Raw genomic sequence first — 26,470 nt, forward strand, 5'->3', positions numbered from 1 at the left:
CCCCCAATCCCTCCCAGCATCAGGGTCTTTTCCAGTGAGTCAACTCTTCGCATGAGGTGGCCAAAGTATTGGAGTTTCAGCTTTAGCATCAGTCCTTCCAGTGAACACACAGGACTGATCGCCTTTAGGATGTACTGGTTGGACCTTCTTGAAGTCCAAGGGGCTCTCAAGAGTCTTCTCCAACACTACAGTGCAAAAGCATCAATTCTTCGGCGCTCAGCTTTCTTCACAGTCCAACTCTCACATCGGTACATGACCGCTGGAAAAACCATAGCCTTGACTAGACGGACCTTTGTTGGCAAAATAATGTCTCTGCAATTGTAGATCCTTTTAAATTTCAGGGTACAACTGTCATTTTTAACCAAAAATCCTGCTGAGATTTTGTTAAGGAGTCCATTAAATCTGTAGATCAGTTTTCTTCCTCTGTTTCCCTTCTCCCCATACTTACCCCTCTTCTCCCTGGTCCTTTATTTGTTGGTTGGTAGGTTTTTTGGGGGTTTTTTTTGTTGTCTTCTGTGTTTGCTTTTGAGTGGCTAATCTTGTCTAGAACACACTCACTTTATATGTTTAACAAATCCTTAACGGTGCCCACAACCATAGGTATAGTCCCTTCGGTTCAATTCACTTTTACCTCCTGATTTAATGCTAATGTTAATGAAAAATCCTTTTGAGATTGTTTTTTTAGATATGAGTTTTTTGTGTAAATGTTTAGTGCAAATCACCTATTTCTGAAAGGGTGTTAGGTGTTTGTAAAGGAAATTCAGAACTCTAAGTATCTATGAATTGGTTTCTTATTATACCTGTTCTATAATGTGGGCTTCCCTTGTGGCTCAGCTGGTAAAGAATCCACCTGCAATGCAGGAGACCTGGGTTTGATCCCAGGGTTGGAAAGATCCCCTGGAGAAGGGAAAGGCTACGCACTCCTGTATTGTGGCCTGGAGAATCCCATAGACTATATGTGTATCGTCCATGGGGTCACAAAGAGTTGGACATGACTGAGTGGCTTTCACTTTCACTTTGCATAGTGTAACCCAGTTCTTGTTTGTTTGTCCTTGTCTCTTCAGTGACTCCCATGACACTTAAAAGCCAAAGTCTGTCCAGTGGTCTACAAGGTCCAATAAGCTCTGGCTCCTGGCAGCCTCCTTGACTTCATTTCCAACCACTTTCCCGTTGGGCTCAGTACTTTTTTCTTACTCTGGTTTTGTTGTTGCTTGAAAATGACATGTATGTTCCTGACATACTTTGCAGCTGCTGTTTTGTTTGCTCAGAATGCTTCTCGTCCTGATGTTCACATGTCTCATTCCTTTACTTCATTCAGATCTCTCCTCAAGTGTGAGCTCCTCAGAGAGACTCATCCTGACTGTCTCTACAATAGCACCGCCATCACTCTCTCCCGTTGCCTCGTTCTAGTTTCCTCGTGGCACGGTTATGTGATATTATACGTTTTGGTACGGTTATGTGATATTATACGTTTTGGTATCTGTTTATAATCTGTACTCCACTAGATGGTAAGCGCTTTGAAAACAAAAGCTTTATTTTGTTTCCTGCCGTATCTCCAGGGTATAGAATGGGCCTGGCAAATAGCAGACCTTAAATAGCTATTTGTGGAATGAACAAATGCATGTGTATATGCTCACAACTTCCTAATAGCAGTGATCTTCATGAAACATTCAGGCTATACAAGAAATTATATCAGTGTGTGAGGATGAGGCAGGTCTTTTTCTTGTGTTTTTACAGAGCTAGAGCTAATAATATCAATATTTTGGGGTTGGAAGCCATGATCCTCCAATTCATTATGATTACTAAGAAATCCTTGAAAAGTAATCATTCTTATTAATACTGGGGAAATCTGCTTTTCTTTGAGATTCATCTCTCCCCTAGCTAAACCTGGAGTACACTTGTAGCATAATTTCTTGCAGATTTTGAGCCTCAGAAGTTTATTTCCCTGAGTTGAATTTCTTAATAGAATGTATATACTGTGATCTGGTTGCAGTTTAGGATAATTTGAATGTTTCTTAGGTCCTTTATAGGTCTTGTCCACTTTTGACTACTGCCTGTGTTTAGCACCTATTAAATTAGCCCTTTACCATTCTCCTTAAACCTCAATTCTGTGTACAGAGTTGATAAATCAATCTTCTTAAATATGCCTTTGTCATATTACTTCCGTATTTTAAAATCTACAAAACTCCACTGCCTATAGATTTAAGGCGGCACTCCTCAAGCTGGAATTTAAGGCCCTGTGTAATCGGGACCCACCTTACTTTTGAATCTTATCTTCTACTGTGGAATTATGCAGGATAAAACCTCCACTTTGGCCAGGCCTCCTTCCCAAGCCACAAGGGAAGTAGGCCTCCTTCCTGCTCTTTAAAACTTTTATCTCTTCCCGTATCTCTGAGCTGGCTGAGGATGTCCTAGCCCAGTAACCCCTTTTCCTGAATGCCCTTCTTGCCCCTTCCAAACTGTCCACACTTTGTATATCCATGGGCCAAACTTGAATTCTGCTCCATTCATGAAACCTTTGAACCACAGAGGCAGCTAACTCATGTGAATCTCTTTCCTTACTTAGATTCTTTTTCTTTTAACATGATATTTTATTGAGGTATAGTTGATTTACAATATTAGTGTCAGGTGTATGACATGGTAACGGTTTAGTCACTGAGTCGTGTCTGCCTCTTTGTGACCCTCTGGACGGTGGCCCACCAGCCTCCTCTGTCCATGGGATTTCCCAGGCAAGAATACTGGAGTGGGTTGCCATTTCCTTCTCCGGGCTTATTTAGGGTCTTTAAGCTCTTGTTTTTGTGTGTGTGTGTAATTTTGTTTTGCTTTTTTGTTTTCTATCTTTTGGGCTATCTTAGTTTCCCAACCAAGTGTTGAACCCGTGCATTGGAAGCACGGAGTCTTAACCACTGGACCTCCAGGAAATTTCCAGCTTTTGTCATTTTATTAGTCATTTGGGCACACAGTAAAGTGCTCTCTCCTATAAGGATTTCTTGAGTATGTATTGAACCTGGATTTCTTGAAGATCATAAACACCTCCTTTACACCATCAACTTCTTAAGGTCTAGGATTGTATACCCTTAGTACCCAGCATACTCCAGTGTTGGGGGGACTAACTCTACTGATATGTTGTGCTTCTGGAGTACAGGGCCCAGTTGTGAATTAAAATTAAATTAGGTTAAATTTGAGAAGTTTCTTGTCTCTCTCTGATTCAGGGTCACATTGTCAGACCTTCCTTGTTTATCTGACATGACTTTGATATGATCTTACTGAAACTTTGGAAGGCAATTAAAGTTTACTCAGATTGTAAAAATCTGTAATTTTTTATTAGCTTTTGGAGAGAGGTTTTTATTTTACCACTTAAAATAATCTTAGAGATCAAGATAAGGTTAAAGTAAGACATGATCTCTTTGGTTAAAAGGACCTTTCTTTTAACCCTCATCAAAATGTCTACAAACAATAAATGCTGGAGAGGGTGTGGAGAAAAGGAACGTGCTTGCACTGTTGGTGGGAATGTAAATTGATACAGCCACTATGGAAGACAGTATGGCGATTCCTTAAAAAACTAGGAATAAAACCACCATATGACCCAGCAATCCCACTCCTAGGCATACACCTTGAGGAAACCAAAATTGAAAGAGAAACATGTATCCCATTGTTCATTGCAGCACTATTTACAATAGCTAGAACATAGAAGCAACCTAGATGTCCATCAACAGATGAATGGATAAAGAAGTTGTGGTACATATACACAATGGAATATTATTGAGCCATAAAAAGGAATGCATTTGAGTTAGTTCTAATGAGGTGGATGAGCCTAGAACCTATTATAGAGAGTGAAGTGAGTCAGAAAGAGAAAGACAAATACCATATTCTATACACATATATACGGAATCTAAAAAAATGGTACTGAAGAATTAATTTACGGGGCAGCAATGGAGAAACAGACATAGAGAATAGACTTATGGACATGGGGAGAGGGGAGGAGAGGGTGAGATGTATGGAAAGAGTAACATGGAAACTTACGTTACCATATGTAAAATAGATAGCCATCGGGAATTTGCTGTATGTCTCAGGGAACTCAAACAGGGCCTCTGTATCAACCTAGAGGGGTGGGATGGGGAGGGAGATGGGAGGGAGTTTCAAAAGGGAGGGGATATATGTATACCTATGGCTGATTCATATTCAAAAGGGGGGGAATATATGTATACCTATGGCTGAGTCACAGAGAAGGCAATGGCAACCCACTCCAGTACTCTTGCCTGGAAAATCCCATGGATGGAGGAGCCTGGTGGGCTGTAGTCCATGGGGTCGCTAAGAGTCGGACACGACTGAGCGACTTCACTTTCACTCTTCACTTTCTTGCCTGGAGAATCCCAGGGACGGGGGAGCCTGGTGGGCTGCTGTCTATGGGGTCGCACAGAGTAGGACACAACTGAAGCGACTTAGCAGCAGCAGCAGCATGGCTGATTCATGTTGAGGTTTGACAGAGAACAGCAAAATTCTGTAAAGGAATTATCCTTCAATAAAAAATAAATAAACTTGAAAAAAAGAATGAGAGAAGTGACCTCATTACAGATGCTACATAATTAAAAAGATATCCATAATATTTCCTTCATCACTATATAAAGAAATTCAACAGCTTAGATGAAATGGAAAAATTTTCTGAGAGACAAAAACTACCAAATTTCATTCAACCTTCATAACCCTGTATCTTTTATAGAATTGATCATTAAGAAACCATCCTTCAAAGAAAACTCCAGGCCTATATCATTTCACTGGTGAATTATACCAAAGTTTTAAGAAGAAACACCAGCTCTACACAAATTCTTAGAAATGAAAAGGAGAGACTACTTCTCAACTCATTGAGATCATCGCTACCTGATTCTATAACTAGACAAAAATATTACAGGAAAAGGAAACCACAGTCTATATGTCATTATTACATATTTAAATCCTGAGCACAATTTTAATGAAGCAAATGCAACCATACATCATGATCAAGTGGAGTTTATCCTAGGACTACCAGCTGATTTAATCTTCAAATAGCAATCAATATAATTCAGATTAATATCATTTAAAATTATATAATCATTTCAGTAATCGAAGAAAAATCACTGGAGAAAATCCATCATTCATTCCTGATAAGAATTTTCTGAAAATGAGGAATAAAAGAAAACATCTTCACCATGAATGACTTCTAGGAAAGACCTACGATAACATTGTCCTTAACGGCAAATGTCTGAATGCTTTGCTCATTTATATAAGAAATAAGACAGATGTGTCTACATTTACCACTTAAACATTGTACTCAATGTTCTTGCTTCCAGGACAGTACAGCAAAATATAAAGCAAGAAAAAGTAAAAAAGAAAAAAAAAAAGAGACGTTTCTTTTTTCGTCTCACTTATTTTTTCCCTTTTGGATAATTTAATGGGATCGTTTTAAGGGTAAAATTGAATCCATTGTCTCCAAACCTGAATTTAAGAAAATATTCTGTTAATTTGTATTGAAGATACTTTGTCATTGGTTTTTCGCTTTTTTAGTAGAATTCTTTTTGGAATGTAAGTGACTTCTTTATTCTCTTTAGCCATTTCTTCCAAGCTGTCACCACCTCATGTTTAATTCTGTATAAGCCCAGCTGTTATTTTTCACTCATTTCCTGTGTCCAGTTTATTACAAGAAAAACATTCTTGTTAAGAGCTTCTCCATAGGTTATTTTGAAATGAATATTTAGTGTCTTCATTTTGAGAAATTGATTGAACTACCATTGATGTTATCTGTCTTTAAATCTAGAACTGATATAACATGTAGGGATACAATTGTTGCTGGCACATTGGATGTGGGGTGTGAGAGGAAGAGAGGAGTCAATTTGGCCTGAATGGTTGGAGGGCTGGACATGGGGATACCTATAGGTGAACAAGTTTGAATAGAATGAGAGCTCCATTTGGACATGTTGAGGTTTCTGTGACACCAAATAGGGATGTCAAATTGGCAGTTTATCTAAATCTTGAGGACATTCATGAGTTTGTTGGTTGTTTTTTTTGTTGTTGTTTTTTAATATCTTTTCCTTCCCTCCCTCCCTCCTTCCCACCCTCCCTTCTTTCCAATAGAGAAGAAAAAACATGTAAGGGTCAAACCCTGTTACTAGTTTCTTACTTCTTTAGATGATTCAGTTAATTGATTTTTTAAAAATTCTTTAAAAAACATCTCCAAGTACATGAGACTTTGGGGAATATATTTTGATGCTTTCTGATATTATTGAGTTTTGGTCAGAGGTAGTATCCTATATGATATTGATCCTCAGGGAGAGTTATTTCATGTAGACATCTGAACAATTTTTCTAAACATCCTCTGTGTGCTTAAAAAAGATTCTCAGGTTAGTACTGAGTGCAGTGCTCCCCCATATTCCCATTAGATCAAGCTTATTAATTATGTGTGTAGAAAAGATTAAATTTAATTTAAAAGTAAAAATGTACTAAGTGGTGATTATAGATGAAATGCCAGCTGGCTTAATATTATGGGAGAAGCTTGTGGTGCATTTTCCATTGAGAACATTAGACAGAGGAGTTATTTATAAACACTTGGGACAGAATGACCATGATGTATTCTGGAGTATTGTGTGATGACTCAGAGAACCTTTAGTGATGATGAAAACACTGATGTCAGAGATGTATTTAAAGAGTTTGGATTAAATTGAGTCATCAAAATGAAGCAAAGTTATATTTGTAATTTATTGTGATCTTAAAATGTTAAGAGTGGCAGTGGAAGAGGGCGAGAAATAGGAAAGTAGGAGAAGTGGCAGTAAGCTTTTGATATTTTTCTCTTTTAAAAACAGGAAAAGCAATCCCATATGTAAGGTGATCTTTTTCCAAGGAGGATCTCCAAAACTAGCTTAACATGCAAACCTTTAAATGGATCAAGTCAGATGTCTTGTTGCTCTGGGTGCCCTGCAGTAAGTTACAAGTGAAAAAGTACTGGTGGGTCCAACATCTTTGAAATGAAAAATACTCTCAACCCCTTATAACACATCATCAAAGTTACTTTCAGCTCCCTGTCTACAACAGCATCCTTTAGCTTCCTGTGACTACATATATTCGTCATTTTCCCGAACATTTGTATGGGAATAGAGGAGAAAGGCTTCCCTGGTGGCTCAGATGGCAAAGCGTCTGTCTGCAATGCAGAAGACCCAGGTTCGATCCCTGGGTTGGGAAGATCCCCTGAAGAAGAAAATGGCAGCCCACTCTGGTACTTTTGCCTGGAAAATCCCATGGATGGAGGAGCCTGGTAGGCTACAGGCCATGGAGTCGCAAAGAGTCGGACATGACTGAGCATGTCCGTAAGTCACTTTGACTTTCAGAGGAGAAACAGTGAGGACCTTGAGTGGAGAAACTGTAAGAGTACCATTATCAACTGTACTTCTCCTTTGGGGATTCCAGCAAACCATGCACACAGAGGTGTGGGATGTGAAGTGGAGCTCATGGTGTTGACAGAGACACCAGTTAGAAAGCTACCTAAGAAACCTTCATGGTCTGTTGTTTAATCCTTACACAGTGTTTAAACCTAGAAACTTTTTCAAAACCAGTAATATCAGATATTAATTAGGGATTTCTGTGTAATTGGAGAGAGTAACGGATAATTTATCCATATCTCTGAACCTTCAAACATAAAGCAAACTAATCTACTTTGAAAAAGGTTTATAGTAAGTTTGAAATCAGGAAATTTGTATCCTGTTTGTTCATCCAAAAGTATGTTCTTTTGGAAGGTTATTTTGGCTATTCTTTCTTGTATTTCCGTATGAACCCTGTGCACACGCATGCACTCAGTTATGTTCGACTCTTTGCGACCCATGGACTGTAGCCCGCCAGGCACCTCTGTTCTTGCCTTTTCTCAGGCGAGAACACTGGAGCGAGTTGCCATTTCCTTCTGCGAGGGATCTTCTTGACCTAGAGATCAAACCTGCATCTCTTGCATCTTCTGCATTGGCAGGCGGGTTCTTTACCAGCTGAGCCACAACTTGTCCATTTCTACAAAAAAGAGAGGTGTGGTTTTGATTTGGGGAAAATTACTATCTTCACAGTGTTAAGTCTTCCAGCCTATGAACTTGGAATGTTTTTCCATCTTCTTTAATTTCTTTCAATGATGTTTTATAGTTTTCAGTGTATAGGTTTTGCATTTCTTTGATTAAATTTATTCCTGAGTATTTTATTCTTTTGCATGCTATTATTAGTGAAATTATTTTCTTGATTTCATTTTCAGATTGTTCACTGCTAGTATATAGAAATAGAATTGACTTTTTATATTGACTTTCCTTAGAGCTGGTTTGTTAGCTCTAATAATTGTTTTAGAGAGAGAGAGCTAGTAAACCATCATATCAGCTAAGTCCCATCATCACTTCATGGCAAATAGATGGGGAAACAGTGGAAACAGTGGCTGACTTTATTTTTTGGGCTCCAAAATCACTGCAGATGGTGATTGCAGCCATGATATTAAAAGATGCTTACACTTTAGAAGGAAGTTATGACCAACCTAGACAGCATATTAAAAAGCAGAGACATTACTTTGTCCACAAAGGTCTTTCTAATCAAGGCTATGGTTTTCCCAGTGGTCATGTATGGATGTGAGAGTAGGACTATAAAGAAAGCTGAGCACAGAAGAATTGATGCTTTTGAACTGTGGTGTTGGAGAAGACTCTTGACAGTCCCTTGGACTGGAAGGAGATCCAACCAGTCCATCCTAAAGGAGATCAGTCCTGTGTGTTCATTGGAAGGACTGATGTTGAAGCTGAAACTCCAATACTTTGGCCACCTGATGTGAAGAGCCGACTCATTTGAAAAGACCCTGATGCTGGGAAAGATTGAGGGCAGGAGGAGAAGGGAAGGACAGAGGATGAGACTGTTGGATGACATCACCGACTCAGTGAACATGAGTTTGGGTAAACTCCAGGAGTTGGTCATGGACAGGGAGGCCTGGCGTGCTGCAGTTCATGGGGTCGCAAAGAGTTGGACACGACTGAGCGACTGAACTGAACTAAACTGAATAGTTTTTGGGGGGGTAAATTCTTTAAGGTTTTCTATATATGAGATCATGTCATCTGCAAATAGAGATAGTTTTACTTCTTTTACAGTTCAGATCTTTTCATTTCTTTTTCTCTAGCTGTTGTGGCACACCTTCACTATTGAATGATAATTTGAGTTTAAAATCTAGCCGAGGAATGTTTTCCCTTCATCCTTTGAAGATATCATTCCTCTATTGTCTTGTAACCAGTTTTGACCTCAATCTGACTCTCCTTCCTTTTTATTGAAACTCTCATATTTCTCTAGTCACTTATACAGTTTTTTTTAAATAACATGGGTAATCTGACGTTCCACTCTAATTTGCCTGGATTAAAAACTTTTTTAAGAAGTTTATTTCTATTTGTTTTACTACGCAGAGAATTCTTACTCTCTAGAGGCTCATGTCTTTCTTTGAGTCTGAAAAATTCTCAGCCATTTTCTGTGTTAGAGATTGTTGCCTCTCCTCCATTCCCTCTGATCTCTCTGGAACTCAAGAGTACAGACTTTAAAACTGGATTTAGCTCTCATGTTTCTTTCTTCTTTTTTTTTTAGTGCATTTGTTTGTGGCTGCACTGGGTCTTCGCTGCTGTGCATGGCTTTCTCTAGTTGCAGTGAGCGGGGTCTACTCCCTAGTTGAGGTCTGTGGCTTCTCTTGTTGCGGGCCATGGACTCTAGGGCACCACGGGCTCAGTAGTTGTAGCACACAGGCTTAGTTGCCTCACAGCACGTGGAATCTTCCCAGACCAGGAATCAAACCCGTGTCCTGTACATTGGCAAGCAGATTCTTTACCACTGCACCACCAGGAAAGTTCAGCTCTCATCTTTCTTGACTTGAAAAAAAAAAAGGTACTGTCAGCCTTTAGCTGTATTCAGGCTTATGTTCAGCCTATCTGTGCATTTTTTTTTAATCTCAGTAATTATGATTTTCATTTTTTAAAATGAGGATATTAAACGTACTCATTTTAAAGACCTTTTTGAGATGCTCTGTTTTGTCTGTTTTTTGGGGGGGTGCAGTGTGGGAGCAGGTTTTGATTGAGTTCTTCCAGCCTCCTCAGAGGTGGCCTGCAGTCCTGTGTGTGGCTGGTGGCAGTTTAGCACAGCCTTGCTCACCACAGTGGCTTCTTGTTTATTTTCTTCCTTGGGTGATGTGTCTTCATTTTTTTTTTTTAGATTTAAGGAAAATTTCCCTTTTTAAAAAAATTTTGATTCTAGCTATGCATGCATCAATTAACTTTTATATCTTTAAATCATTTTTCTTTGGTACAGAAGGGTGAGCTCCCAACATGTGCTCAGTCTACCAATTTGAACCAGAAATCCCTATACTACACCTTCAGCTGCTTTATAATTCACTGTCATAGCACTGTCTCCAAAGGTCTCTGTATGGCCTTTTCAGCAGAGACTTTGATACACATTTAATGAGTGGCGTGTGATTCTTTATTCCCCTGGCAAACTCCCTAATGTATTAGGGCATTTAAAATTACCTTCAGATTCTCTTGGCCCAGAAATTAAATACCAAGGCTGATTTAACAGGCAGAGTTGATCTGATGCATTTAGTACATATGAGAAAGACTCCTGTTTTCCTATACCCAGGTAAATGCCTGAGAACATTATTTACTCATCATTACTCCTCCCACTCAAGAATTTTTACCATCCCAAATGGCCTGTTAGCTATCCTTCTTTGACTTCCTTAGCTGGACATCTTTTCCATTTGAATTCAGTTCAGGTGAGCCTTTCACCAATTTGTACTTCTGGATTTAGCTAACACATTGTTTCAAGTAGATTGGAATGAAAAATAGAATCATAAAATCATAAAAATAAGTTCATTATTGACAAATGTTGGTTGTTCACCCACTATGACTTCCCTCGTGGCTCAGACGGTAAAGCGTCTGCCTACAATGCAGGAGACCTAGGTTCAATCCCTGGATTGGGAAGATCTCCTGGAGGAGGAAATGGCAACCCACTCCACTACTCTTGCCTGGAAAATCCCATGGACGGAGGAGCCTGGTAGGCTACAGTCCATGGGGTCGCAAAGAGTCAGACACGACTGCACAACTTCACTTTCACTTTCTTTTTTTCATCCACTATGTGCCAGTCATATGTGAGGTGCGCAGTGTGAACAAAGAGATGGAATAAACCCTATGAGCCCAGCTCTCAGGAAGTTTACAGCCTCTTGAGTGAGGCCAGACAAAAAATGCTGAAGAGTAATTGCGAATCGCGACAGGGACTCTACAAGAAAAGAACAGGATACTATGAGTGAGTACAAAAGAGGCTTCTCTTTTAAATTTTGTAATCAGAAAAGGGGTTTTCAATTTTTTTAGAACAACATTGAAGGCTTCCCTGGTGGCTCAGCAGTAAAGAATCCACCTGCCAATGCATTAGACCCGGGTTTGACTCCTGATCTGGGAAGATCCCACATGCCACAGAGCCTGTGCTCTAGAGCCCAGGAGCCGCGCCTACTGAGCACATCTGCCGCAGCTACTGAAAGCTTTGCATGCTAGAGCCGGTGCTCCACGGCAAGAGAAGCCACTGCAATGAGAAGCCTTCACACCGCAACTAGAGAGCAGCCCCAGCTTCCCACAGCTAGAGGAAAGCCCTCGCAGGAGTGAAGACCCAACACAGCCCAAAATACATACATAAGTAAATTTCCTAAAATTATTCTTTAAAAAAGGAAAGTCACATGAAGAGAAAATTAAAAGGAAAAAAAAATCAACATTGGGACATTTTGTTTATATGAACTCCCATGGAGAACAGAAGTGGACCCGCTGATGTTGAAATGAGTGAGTGAGTGGAAAGTCACTCAGTCATGTCCGACTTTTTGTGACCCCATGGACTGTATAGTCCATGGAATTCTCTAGGCCAGAATACTGGAGTGGTAGACTTTCCCTTCTCCAGGGGATCTTCCCAACCCAGGGATTGAACCTGGGTCTCCCACATTGCAGGCAGATTCTTTACCAGCTGAACCACAAGGGAACCCAAAGAATCCTGGAGTGGGTAGCCTATCCCTTCTCCAGTGAATCTTCCCGATGCAGGAATTGAACTGGTGTCTCCAGCATTGCAGGAGGATTCTTTACCAACTGAGGTGTCAGGGATGAGGTTGACACCTAATCCCCGTGCTCTCCTCATTGGTTTACTGAAGCACCTCATGGAATCCTTTGATGCCCAGGGAACACATGTGAAAACTACTGTTGTAGAACCAGCCTCCTTCATTTCACAGACTGATTAGCTGAGGCCCAAAGGGCTGCATAGTCCAGAGTCAGAGGGGTCACTTCATCTGCTTAGTACCAGAACTGGATGCTGAACCCGGTTCTCCCACATTTGTGTTCTTTCCACTGTCTGCTGCCTCTTCCCCTTTGTTGTGTTTTTATTATAAAACGAAGGCATTTCCGTCTCTGGTATTCTGTAATCCCTTTTCTCCCTCCAGAAATTAATTTTATCCATTGTTGTTACACTGCCCTTCACTTTCTGTGCTCTCATGCCCCTTGTTTGTCCTCACAACTCACAGCTTTGAAAGGTGTTTTCCATTGCTGTTTTGTTTTTATTATATTTCTGTGCCAAGCATTTGAACACTTGGATTTATTTTTTTCTTTAGAATTTTATTATTGATATCAAAACGTTGATGTCAACCGGCTCATGGTCTGATTTGTTGGGTTGCCTTTTCTCGCCTCTTCATTCATCTCAAATGATAGAGTTCTTTCCGAGGCACCTAGGTTGTTAGTCTGGCTTTCATTCTGACTTACTCTGTTTTTAGTGTAAATCCTTGAGTATCTTTTACAGTTTTGTCTTACTTTTGTTTTACTGTGGCAGAAAAGTTCAGGCCCTGTGTTTGAATGAAGTAGCATATTTGTCCAGAACACCTAGGAAGTTTAGGGAAGTCATGAAAATGAAGATGGGTTAGGAGACTTAGGCTGTAGTGTCTGGGTAGTGAGTGTAGAGAGGAAGGTATTTGTCCTAACTTGGGAGACTAGTAGAGGCTTGATGATCTGTGGCCGAATGGTATGAGAGCTATGCTTGGGGAAGTAATTTTAACCATGAGAAATCCAATGAGCAACAGCTTAGAAGTTCTCTGGACACTGGTGAACTAATAGGAAAACCTTTACAGTATTTGAGTTACACTAACCAAATGCATGCTGAAAGGTGATAATGCCAGTGGAGATGGAGACCAGGAACAGATAGATTTATGAGCTGTTGAGTAGATGAAGTAGAAAAAGAGGCCGCAGGATGACCGTGAGTGTCAGGGACATGCTCATCACGTGAGCGCCCTGCTGGAGGTGTGCCTGACAGCCCACTGCTCAGCCCTTCTCTTTCAGCTGCCCTCTGATGATACGCCCTTATGAAGTAAAGAGCTCTTTGGATCTCAGGGGTAGGTAGACACCATGGTTCTGCTTTTTTTTTTTCTCTTTCTGCTTATGTTTCCATGAACTCCTCTTCAACAAAACAAAACAAAATTAAGCCTTGCTAGTTCTTCCTACCTCCCAATTGCTACCTACCTAGATGGCTTGGCAGACACACTACTGCCAGCTGCTTTCTTATCAAGCAGTTGGCAATTAGGAGAGGCCTTAAGAAAAGAGGTAAGGGGGTGCTCCTTAATATCCCCATCAGAATGGAATCGTCGACTGCGTTAATTAGGTCACTGGTTTGCAGCAGAACTTGGATGCTGTTGCAGGGGAGTGTATTTCATGTTGAAGCATCTAAGGAGTGGTGCCTGCTCTTGCACTGCATCTGCCTTCCTGTAACAGGCTGCATTCAACTGCTTGATGGACTTGCTGACAGAGTGCAGACGTGTGCTCGCCTTCTAATGAATTGTTCTCTTGTACCTGCTTTTTCCCAAAATGCTCTGTGGGATAAACTACCTTGTAGAGAAGATTCTTCGTCATGTGATTGTTCTGTTTCCTTAGAGACAACAGCAGTGCAATGCATTAGATGCCAGATCCATAGAGAAAGAAGAAGCGTTTGCTACAGAACGTAAAGGTTTGATAGCTTTTCCTTGCCTTTATGTTTTTGCTGCTTGAGCTGCTGGGCTGATGATGATTTTGTTTATTTTAGGCAGGATGCTAAAGCCTCTGGAACTTCCCAACCAGTTATTTTAAAGAAGGGAAACCCATTGTATCTTTTCTCACCTGGTTAATTGCAAAAATATAATTAAGAGTCAGCCTTTCTTCCATAATATGTATGTTTCCATTTTTAAAAACCGATTTCAGTAATGAGCATATGAATGGGTCAGGAAATGAGATTGCATCATGCATTTCATTGACCTCTCTGTGAACAGTAACTTGTTAAAGTATTTAAGTTGTCTTCTTTTCTCATCTTTCTAGAAATACATGAGTTGACATCTAAAAAGTACAGCCAACTTCCTAAGTTTAGTGAACAAGGAGAATAAAGAAGGAAAGATTCAGAGATTCATTGTGGAAAGGTTTTTAAATAAAATAGTATTTTTCTGAGGCTTCTCTAGTGGCTCAGATGGTAAAGAATCTGCCTGCAATGCAGGAGACCTGGGTTCGATCCCTGGGTTAGGAAGATCCCCTGAAGAAGGGAATGGCAACCCACTCCAGTATTCTTGCCTGGAGAATTCCATATACAGAGGAGCCCAGTGGGCTACAGTCTCGATGATTTAATTATCTCATTTCTAAGACCTTTTGCCTACTTTTTCAGTATAAGCATATTAAGCTAAGCAATAGTTTGCTAATTATTGCTTCATTTTATAATTCTATCCTTTCCCAGAACTAGAACAAGATACTTGGCTTCCTCTGGGTATCTCTGAAGATACCTAGCATGCTGTCTAGTGGTGAAAATTCTGTATAAGAATGTGTTTGTGGTGAACCTTTCCTTCCTGAGAAATACTTCATTCTAAGTCTTATACCACAAATGGCTGTGTTGAGCTGCCAGAAATAGGAATGGAGGCATGTGTGTCTATTGCTAGGTCTTTTTGACATTAATGGATTAGTTGCAGTGTGTTTAGATTAGAAGTTGATTTTGGAAATTTTAAGTCTTTTCTTTTGGTTAATTAATTGTCAAAACCAATAAAGTAAAATGTTCTTCCCTAGAAGTCAGAGAAACCTCACTGTAAATATGTAACATAATATCTATACTATGCTTATAGTATCATATGGTTATTTTCTAATAGTTTTCCCAAAGGTAGTTCCATTGGCTTTTTTAACCTCTTTGCTTTGGCGGATAACCTTGGGACCTAGTGGAGTAAAGGAGACGGTTGGTCTGGTGTATGTATGCTCAGTCCAAGTGTCTGACTTTGTGAACCTTTGGACAGTAGCCCGCCAAGCTCCTCTGTCCATGGGATTTTTTTCAGGCAAGAATACCCAAAGGAAGCCAAGAATCTTGTTCTAGCTCTGCCATTTCCTCTTCCAGGGGATCTTCCCGACCCAGGGATTGAACCCACATCTCCTGTGTTGTAGGTGGATTCTTTACTGCTGAACCATCAGAGAAGCCCAGTTGGTCTGGTACATAGGCATAAATAAAGACCAAAATATCACACCCTTTAAGGAGGTTAAAAATGATCTGCACTTGTCATAAACGTTGTCTCAAGGCAGGATGCTTTTAGAGAGAGTAACAGAGGGGATTTATTCTTCCCTGAGAACTCTAATCTGAAAAATTCATGTGGGCAGTAGAGAGATGCCTGGGTTAGGGTGGTGAATCTGTGGATTTGATCTGGTTGGTGGCATTCAGTTCAGTCCAGTCGCTCAGTCGTGTCCAACTCTTTGCGGTGGCATTAGAACCAGGTAAAACTGGGTTCCAGGGCTGGTACTCTCATTTCATAGGTTTGTGACCTTAAGCATGTTAATTATCCTTGTTAACCTTTCTCTTTTTATTTTTAAAAAAAGAATCCATCATGAATAGTAGCATGAATTCCAATAGTGTATCTGAGGACCTAGCTCACTGCTAATGCTCGTACTTAGTAAATGTTCATAGTGCATCACCCCTTCCCTCCCAACTCTCTGTGGTGTTCTGAAAGGAAATATATGCAAAATATACAGCAAATCTTGCAACTGTTAACTTCATGGTATTTTTTAAAAATAAGTGTATTCAATAACCTTTTCTGAATTATTAATTTTTTTGCTATTTTTTTGTCCATGCCACACAGCTTCCAGGATCTTAGTTCCCCAAGCAGGAATTGAATTGCCCATCCTCAGCAGTGAGAGTGCAGAGTCCTAAACACTGGACTGACTGGACTGCCAGGGAATCCCCCTTTGTGGGATTTTTAATATTCTTTTGCTGTCCTGATCTGTGGTGAATTATTTAAAATAATTACATTGAAGTCTTGTTATGAATTATTTTACACATTTTTTTATTGCGAATGATTATCAAATTAGATTTGACCTAAAAATTGTAATATGTTAAACTAAAATATAAATGTCTATTATTGTGAAGACTAGTATGAAGACTTTCCTGGTGGCTCAGAGGGTAAAGCGTCTGCCTGCAATGCAGGAGACCTGGGTTCAATCCGTGGGTCAGGAAGATCCCCTGGAGAAGGAAATGGCAACCACTCCAGTATTCTTGCCTGGAAAATCCCATGGACAAAGAAGCCTGGAAGACTACAGTCCATGGGATCACAAAGAGTTGGACACGACTGAGCGACTTCACTTAGCATGAAGACTAATTGGAATATAAACTTCTTGTGGGCAGGGACAGTGTTCACTTGCTTTTGTTTTTTTCTCAAAGCCCCTAATATTGCTATGGATTTTTGTTTGTGTACTGATGTGACCTTTGTTTATTTAAATGGAGTTTGTAGTAATCAGAAGGGCTTTATGGAGATACTAAAATTTCAGGAGCCATTTCTCTCATTAAAAAAGTGAGAAAGAGGACTTCCTCCGTGGTCCAGAGGCAGAGACAGCACAGTCCGAATGCAGGGAGTCTGGGTTCAAACCCTGCTCAGGGGACGAGATCCCACATGCCGCAACTGAGACCTGGGAACGAGATCCCACATGCCACAGCTGAGACCTGGGAACGAGATCCCACATGCCACAACTGAGACCTGGGAACGAGGTCCCACATGCCACAACTGAGACCTGGCACAGCCAAATCAATTCATTAAATTAAAAAAAAAATTTTTTTTTAAGTGTGATTTTGGCAAGTCTGTGAAGAAAGACATTCCAGGGTAGGTACCTAGAGAAAATTTGAAAGCGGGGGCTTAGAAGAAGCAAACAGACAACTTGCTTGAAAGATGTAGAGGGAAGTGTAATTTGATGGAGAAAAGAATGAAGTAGTTTACAGTGTGGATTTTGAATTTGTCTTAATGTATGGTGGAATCTGCTGTATAAACTTAAAGATGAGAAGAGTATGATTACAGTGAGTAAGAAAGATAATTTCAAAAACAACACAAGTGTCCAGGGTTGAGGGCAAAATAGCTGGCTACAAAAATTATAATAAGTGATTAAATGTACTGAACTAAAAATGGTTGAGTTCCTATGTAAAGCATTGTTGTGGGAGATACCAAAAAAGTAATCAAGTAAATGAAAACATTTTATTTATAGCACAATAAAATGCAGTAACAGTAATGAACAGACCAAAAAATCTGGTAAAAAGTCCCCACATGCATGGTTGGCAGTTGACTGTCAAGACAAAGGGAATTGCGGGACCTCTACAATTAAAAATATTCTGGGAGGAACAGCAACATAATGAGCAAATGCTTTTAAAAGGATAGTGCAGGGATAAGTATCTGTCTGGGTGACTTCCTAAAGAAGAGGTACACAGAGGGCCTACAGAAAATGACAAGTACCCAAGGTGTCACTCGTCCTCGCAGGCTTCAGACTTTCTTCATGTACCGCTTCGCGTGTGCACGTTAAGTCACTTCAGTCCTATCCAACTCTTTGCAACCCCGTAGACTATAGCCCGCCAGGCTCCACTGTCCTTGGGATTCTCCAAGGACTGGAGTGGGTTGCCATGTCCTCCTCCAGGGGATCTTCCTGACCCAGAGATGAAGCTGCAGTCTCTTACATCTCCTGCATTGGCAGGTGGGTTCTTTACCAGTAATGCCACTTGGGAAACCCACATACCCCTTGACTCACTCACAATTTTTAAGTAGAAATTGTGCTTAAGCAACAGTATTGTGTTTTCACATCCTTGATTAGAGAGTATTATCTGGAAATTGTTTACCCCTGAATCTCAGTCAACTTAGAAAATAAAAGCAAGTAATCACACTCAGTTTTGGTCTGAAGCCAGGTATTAGTTTTTTGGTTTTTTTTTTTAAGTCAGTAGTCTGGCTGATATAATAAGTAATTTCTTCACTAAATGCATTTATTTTGTTAGGCTGAGACAAAGATTCCAAAAGATCTTTGAAATTAAGGTTAGATTTGAAAGTCATTTTAATAAATTAGAGATGTTTTTGAAGGAAACCGTTCATATGAGCTTACCTAGTCTTCCTTGGAACAGCCTGCTGCTGCTGCTGCTAAGTCGCTTCAGTCGTGTCCGACCCTGTGCGACCCCATAGACGGCAGCCCACCAGGCTCCCCTGTCCCTGGGATTCTCAAAGCAAGAACACTGAAACAGCCTAGAGGTGGCTAAAACTGCAACCAAATAGTTTGAGAAGCATTTGTAATGTAGAGTTCTAAGGGGAAAGAATAAATCACCCAAAACCATACCCTAGGACTATTATCATTTTATGTTTCCTATAGAAGCGACTTAACAAGAGCTATGATCTAACATCATGCTATTGGTTTTATTTTATATATATATATTTACTTTTATTTATTTGATTCTTTGACTGCACTGGGTCTTAACAGCAACACGTGGCGTCTTTGATCTTTGTTGCAGCACTTGAGATCTTTTTAGCTGGGTATGCACTCCAGTTGCAGCGTGTAGGATCTAGTTCTCCAACCAGGGATTGAACTCGGGCCCCCTGCACGGAGCGCACAGAGTCTTAACCACTGGACCACAGGAAGTCCCCATGCAGTTGGTTTTAATTTGTAGACCAAACAGTTGTAAGTTTTTCTAAAACTAGAGCAAGGGTAGTAGAGCCACTGCACCGTAATGATTAAGAACACAGACCCAAGAGCCATGCCGCCTTGGTTTAAGACCCTGCTTCTGCCGCCTGATTTGGCTGTGACCTCAGGTGCATTACTTCTCTCTGTGCCTTCCTGTCTCCATCCGTAAAATAAAAGTAATAATAGGATCTGCCTCCTTGGTGGTTGTGAGGTTTCTATGAGCGAATCCACGGGGAATGTTAGAACTGAATCTGGCATGTATGAAGCACTCAGTATTACTATTGTTATGAAAGGCATTCTCCACTGTGTTGATTCCATTACGAAATCACAGATGAAAGCGTGCTATAGCTACAAGCATACCTACCGAATATAACAGCTAAAAATGTCGTTATTCCATTCTCAGAGAAGAGTCTCACCGCAGCTAAATATAACAGAAAGGTTACTTCTTACACATTCTGCACACGACGTCATGCTGACTCATGATCAAATATTTCCTGAAAGCCTAATCTGTGTATCACGGTATGCCAGGTGCTTGTAATACAGTGATAAAAATCCACGTACATTTCCTGCAGTTTAGTAGAGGAGATAATGTAGACGGATCTAAAATGTTTTATTTCCTTTCTTTTTTGGGAATGTGGTGGTAGGAATCTTGGGGGGTTGTGGAAGTTTGGATCAGTTCAAACGGTTTAACAGGTCTTTTTTCTACTAACAGTCTCAAAGTTCTGTCTAGGTTTGTAAAAGACTTTCCTTTGCAGTTTGCTTTCTTAGTGATAACAGAAACAGTACAACCTCACTTTAGAAAAGTTGACTTTGGTATAGTAAGTTTTCTTTCTATTTTTTTTAATATATGTATTTAAAATATTAAGCATGTTTTTCTCTGAAAATCAGAAAAAAATTAAACTTGAAAAACTGGAGGAGGACAGGAAAGTATAAATAGGCAAGAAAAATAATGCCCATAATTCTACTTTCCTTAACATTTTGACGTATTTCCTACAAATATTTTGCTTTACATATCATATTACTTAGCTAAGACCAGGTGTGTATATGTATAAATAATTTTATCTTATTTTATAGGATTATTGTAAAGATAAAATAATATTTTAAAGTCCTAACCACTGTCTAATAGATGCATATCAAACGTTCAATAATTGTTAGCTAGTATAATAGTTATGTTACCCTTCTTTTTACCTCTTACATGTTAAGCTATTTCTCTTTTAACTGGAAGGCTCTTCATAAGGATTATTTTTTAATGCTAGCATAATATACTATATTTATTGATATACCGTAGTTTACTTTTCCTTTCCCTCATATTTGAATACTTTAGATTTCTTCCAGAATTATTCTGTTATAAATATTTTACTAAATATTTTTAAATGTAAAATTATCTTTACATTTCTGATTAATTCCTTGGAATATATTCCTAGAAAGGGAATTAGGAGTCAAAATGTTTGAACTTTTTAAAAGATCTTTGATGGGCATATTGTCAAATTACTTTATAGAACTTTTGCTTAATTTTGTACTTTTACTTTTGCCTGAAATAGTCAGTTAAGGGCCTTGTTATAAAATCCTCTCTAGCTTTAAGATTACCTTCAATTTTAAAAATATTGTTATTTTTTACAAGGGAAAATGGTCTGTGATGTTAGCAAATTTCTTTGCTTTTCGTAAAGTATTATATTGTTATTTGTGTTTCTTCTTTTTAATGGTGTGTTTTCACTTTGACCATTTGTCTGATTGAAGTCTTAATAGTTTTATCAGTTTGTATGAATCCCTTGTATGTTAAGGCTGTTAATTCTTGCTCTGTCACATTTATTGAAATAGTTCCCCAAATGACTTTTTCAGTTCAGTTCAGTCACTCAGTCGTGTCCGACTCTTTGCGACCCCATGAATTGCAGCACGCCAGGCCTCCCTGTCCATCACCAACTCCCGGAGTCCACTCAGACTCATGTCCATCGAGTCAGTGATGCCATCCAGCCATCTCATCCTCTGTTGTCCCCTTCTCCTCCTGCGCCCAATCCCTCCCAGCATCAGAGTCTTTTCCAATGAGTCAACTCTTCACATGAGGTGGCCAAAGTACTGGAGTTTCAGCTTTAGTGTCATTCCTTCCAAAGAAATCCCAGGGCTGATCTCCTTCAGAATGGACTGGTTGGATCTCCTTGCAGTCCAAGGGACTCTCAAGAGTCTTCTCCAACACCACAGTTCAAAAGCATCAATTCTTCGGCGCTCAGCCTTCTTCACAGTGCAACTCTCACATCGATACATGGCCACAGGAAAAACCATAGCCTTGACTAGATGAACCTTTGTTGGCAAAGTAATGTCTCTGCTTTTGAATATGCTATCTAGGTTGGTCATAACTTTCCTTCCAAGGAGTAAGCGTCTTTTAATTTCATGGCTGCAGTCACCATCTGCAGTGATTTTGGAGCCCCCAAAAATAAAGTCTGACACTGTTTCCACTGTTTCCATGATCTTCGTTTTCTGAATGTTGAGCTTTAAGCCAACTTTTTCACTCTCCACTTTCACTTTCATCAAGAGGCTTTTTAGTTCCTCTTTACTTTCTGCCATAAGGGTGGTGTCATCATCTGCATATCTGAGGTTATTGATATTTCTCCCGGCAATCTTGATTCCAGCTTGTGTTTCTTCCAGTCCAGTGTTTCTCATGATGTACTCTGCATATAAGTTAAATAAACAGGGTGACAATATACAGCCTTGATGTACTCCTTTTCCTATTTGGAACCAGTCTAGTCATTAGAATTCATCCGTCTTTTTCTTCCTAATTTTTCCATTGCTTTTAACTTAGAAAATCCTCTCTATCCATGGACCTGTATGTTTGCCTCTGATTTATGTAAACATTTATACTTAGTTCTTTAGTACACTGAAATTTTATTTATGAGGTGAAGTGATCTCAGTATTTCCCCATAGCATGTTGCAGTTTTTCTTACTTTTATTAAATACTTATTGCATTATATTGTAATTATTTTTTCTGTATTTTTATTCTTTGTAAGACTTAAGTTTTTGTCCTTTTAATTTTTATCCCCACAGTTGGCACAGTACCTACCACTTTGTAGAGACACAACAAATATTTGATAAAGAAAGAAATACACAGTTATATATAATTTGTCCTGGAAGATTTTAAAGGCACGATGAGCTATTCTTCATCTATGCCTGGCTTTAAAAATCTTACAAGAGATTCTATAGTAATTTTAATTTCAAGCTAGTCAACATTCCACAGTATCCACCAGAATGAACTGGAGTGGTCTGGTCATAGGAGAAGTAACATAAAAAACGGACTTATACAGTAAGTTAAATTTTTACTTTCTAGTAGGAGTTTTGTCTAACCAGTAACCAGAAGCTCTATACTTGTTATCCAAGCCCCCCTATTACTGGATATTTCCCCAAACTTATCCTGTTCCACCTAAAAGAATAAAATGTACCTTTATAATGATCAGAGTACTCAAATGAACAGCTACAGTTTAAATGATGATACTCAAATGTTTTCAAACTTGACATTTTCACATGGGTTCCATTCTCCTATTTCTGACTGCTTGTAAGATATCATTTACCTATACTTAACAATGCCACTTCAGATTCAACAACTTCACCACTGAAATCTACTCATCTTTAGCTTCCTGCTCATTCTCTCTACCCCACCAGTCCAATACCAAATCCTGTTTCCTACTCTTGTGATCCCTAGTTTGGATACCACTATCCACCCAGTAGTCAAGGTAAAAATCTCAGTTATTCCTTATTCACTGACCACATGCACTTAATCTGTCACCACATCTTATCTATATTACCTCCGCAATGTTTTCTCTCTGTCTCTTCTCCATCTTAACTACCAGTGTCCACCCTTGTAATCACTGATCTGGACAGTTGCCATAACCTCTTCTTTGAGGTCCCAGCTTCCATTCCTTCACCTTTCAAACCTCTTCACATAACTGATTTTTTAATGGGGGTGTGCATTAGAAAGAATGCTCTTGCCCCTGAAGATTCAGATTCACCAAACTGAAGGTACAGCTTGAGTATCTCAGCACAAAAAGCTTCCCTGATGATTCCTGTGTTCACCCAGATTAAAACCAGTATTTTACAAGCTTCTGGAATTACCATTTCAAAACCTTACTATAGCCATGTCATCCTTGGCTTAAAAACTTTTAGTGCCTCCCCCACTGCCTACAGTATAAAGTCCAAACTTCTTAGCTTGTGATAGAACAGATATCATTGAACTCTGACCCTAATCTCCCTGTCAGATGCATCTTTGGCTACTCTCCTCCCAGAGCCTTTGAGTCTAGCCAAATAAATCAGAGACCCAAGTATGCCTTGTACTTTTGGAATTTTGTACCTTTTTCCCTACCATTTCCTCTGCCTTGGTTACCCATCTTTCTATATCTGGAAAACTCTCGCCTCAATGTAACTTTACCTGAAAACTGTTAACCCATTATTCTTCCAGGCAGGGATAACAGCTCTTCATCGGTTGAATTCTCAACACTTGAGAATGCCTGAGTTGCTGCTCCCAACAGTTTGCATTTGTGATGATGATGTGTGTGATGACACACACATACATACGTATACATATAGTTAGGTCATTAAGATAAAGATAGTCTTACTCATGTTATATGAGTAGGTACCCAGTAGGTATGCCCCTTTCCTTTTGATTAAGAATTAACAAATTATATTGGGAATGCCCTGGTGGTCCAGTGGTTAGGACTGCGTGCTTTTCACTGCCAAGGGCCTGAGTTCAATCCTTAATCAAGGAACTAAGATCCCACAAGCCTTGTCTCATGGCCAAAAATAATAATAATAATAGTACTTAACAAATTCTCAAAAACTATACATTAAGAAAAAAGAATTAAATTCTGAGTCTTCTTGTCATATCAACCTCTTCTGACTAGCAAATTACCTTTTATCTAGATCATTCATCTATTTCTATCTCCTCATCCAAAAAATTGGCCTGTCTTGTTAACAAAGCCGGAACCCCTGAAATCACAGTACTGATAGTTGATGGTCACTTGGATATCACAGAATTTGTTAGTGTCTAAAAATCCGTGCTGATATCTTCACCAAAGGAAGATATAGAACATCTGGTGGTCTTTGCTTCAAGGTATTCAGTAAGTTTTGAAGGAAAAGATCAATACAACTGATCTGGTGAGTTGTGTCAATTCTCTTACTTTGTAAGTAAGTTTCTATAACCGGCACCATTAATGTCTAACACCTAAAAGAAGCATTCTTTTCAGTTTTGTCTTGCAAGGACTATGACAATTTTTTTCTTTGAAACTGGGAGTAATTTTTGATTTATTACATCTCGTGAGACCACATCTAAGCTGTTGGCTTTCTCAGTGGGTCTAGTGGTAGATTCTACAGTCAAGACCCCCTTTAAGTTTTCAGATGCCTCTTTGATCTTGGATTACAAACACATACCTATTTCCCTAGCAAAACATGTTAGGAGTTCAGAAAGGGTATGAAATTTGTGGGCAGTTCTGATTAATTTACAACTTACAATCTAATCCGTACTGTCTGGTTTTGAATATTAGAGAAGCTTTGCTGTGTGTGCTGTAAGATAATAATCGATCATGGTATCTACCAAGAGATAAAGATAATTATTAAAAACTTCTGTGGTATCAGACCAAACAGAATGCTACAAATCATGAATTGTATCATGTGGATCCATGTTTGGGGAATTAAAACAAACTTGGTTTTTTTTCCTATTGTCATTTTTCCTCAAAGAATGTCAGAAAGGAAATTGAATGCAGTAGTATCTTCAATATTGAAATATACTGGGTAACTGCATAAGTTCTGAAAGCAACATGAACATGTCCTTATCTATATTGGGAATGGGTTGCCAATAATAGTGTATTAAAGAGGCAAAGCACATTGTGTTTGCAGGACCAGAATATTTCTGATGCCTTCAAGAATGAAAAGCTATCATGCTGGAGTTGTTTCTGTCACAGGAATTGTCTCCTTATCCCCTTTGGACAATGGATTTAAAAGAATCGCAAGAATATAAGTTTAGGGTAAAATGAAGCTAATTTTCGTCTTCACTTCCATTAATAACCAGCCTAAAACAATGGATTATAACTCAACACAGCACTACCATTAATAGGCTTGAAATTTGGGGGCAAAACTGGATATCTGCCTGGAAAGTAGGTAGTGAGATAAATAATGTGGAATCGAACTGCAGCCTCAAAAGGCATATTGCAGTTCTGAATGTCTTACTTTGTCACGCAAAGGAAGAAATGTGTGACAATAAGCATAGTGTTGTGGCTTAAAAATCAAGAGACCTAAATCTGTGCCCTGCAAATTACTTTCCATCTTTGATCCTCTCCATTAAATGAGAAATCATTAAAAATATTTCCCTATCCAGAAGTGAAGTTGGTTTTTAAAAAAGAAGTGCAGAGGTAGACCCACCCATCTCTCAGTACTTTGGATCTACCTGAAACTTTTCCCTTGAGCCTGTGTTTGAATGTACTATGAAACCTGCAAAAATAATAAAGGCTCTGGTCCTTTAATACTCACTAGGATAGGGGCTTTCCTGGCAGTCTGATGGTTACGACTCCGCACTTCCAATGCAGGGGACGCAGGTTCCATACCTGGTCGAGGAACTGAGATCCCACATACAACATGGTGTGGCCAAAATATACGGGGTTTCCTAGGGTGCTAATGCTAAAGAACCTGCCTGCCAATGTAATGTAGGAGATGTAAGAGACACAGGTTCGATCCCTAAGTCGGGAAGATCCCCTGGAGAAGGAAATGGCAACCCACTCCAGTATTCTTGCCTGGAGAATTCCATAGACAGAGGAGCCTGGTGGGCTACAGTCCATAAGGTCGCAAAGAGTCAAACACGACTGAAGCTTCTTAACATGCATGCATGCATATATGTATTCACTAGGACTTGCTAAATATAACCTCTAACAAACAATTTCATAATTAACTCAGCTATTAAGAGATAAGAAGGAGCCAGGAGGTCATTCTCAAACACCTAAATATGAGAGAAGGACTTCTCTGCCTCACAGTTCTGCTGTTGATGGACAAATTTCTCTGAAAAATACTTCTTTCAGTTTAGGAGAGGAAGTGAGTGATTTCCCAGGAGGAATATTTAGCAATAGTCATGTGGTTCCAAGTGTAAGACAGAAGCCCTTTGTAACTGAACTTTGTGGGTAAGGAGAGGGGCTGAAGAATGGCTGAAAGGCAGAATCACAGATTCTTTTTGGTAAGTTTGGAATCATTCATTCAAGACTCACAGGAGGAAGAAAGAAACCTTGAATCCAGAAAACTGACCAATAAAGACAAGTTATCAAAAATGCTTACCTTCAAATTTAAATTTGGATTACAGATATGGCCTCATTGTTAACGCTCTAGTAAAGGATTGATAAAAGAACTTAATATTTAACAATTTAATTGTTTCAGTAAATTGTATACAAACTAAATCTGAGGGAAGACCGTGAACTTTAACCAAATCTCAGGAAAAGCAGGCATGTTGCTGCTGTAACCTTTGTAAT

General features: G+C 39.3%; 1 protein-coding gene and 1 non-coding gene across 15 annotated transcripts in view; both read left to right on the top strand.

Annotated features, from left to right (window-relative positions):
• The window catches only part of DTNB (dystrobrevin beta), a 241,726-nt gene that overhangs the window by 138,428 nt on the left and 76,828 nt on the right, over positions 1-26,470 (top strand). The window lies entirely within an intron of this gene.
• On the top strand, positions 7,138-7,209 carry TRNAC-GCA. The gene has a single exon. It is a non-coding gene; the product is annotated as a tRNA-Cys (tRNA).

The sequence above is a fragment of the Bos indicus x Bos taurus genome, chromosome 11 (assembly GCF_003369695.1).
Source record: "Bos indicus x Bos taurus breed Angus x Brahman F1 hybrid chromosome 11, Bos_hybrid_MaternalHap_v2.0, whole genome shotgun sequence".
In the NCBI taxonomy this organism is placed as follows: Eukaryota; Metazoa; Chordata; class Mammalia; order Artiodactyla; family Bovidae; genus Bos; species Bos indicus x Bos taurus.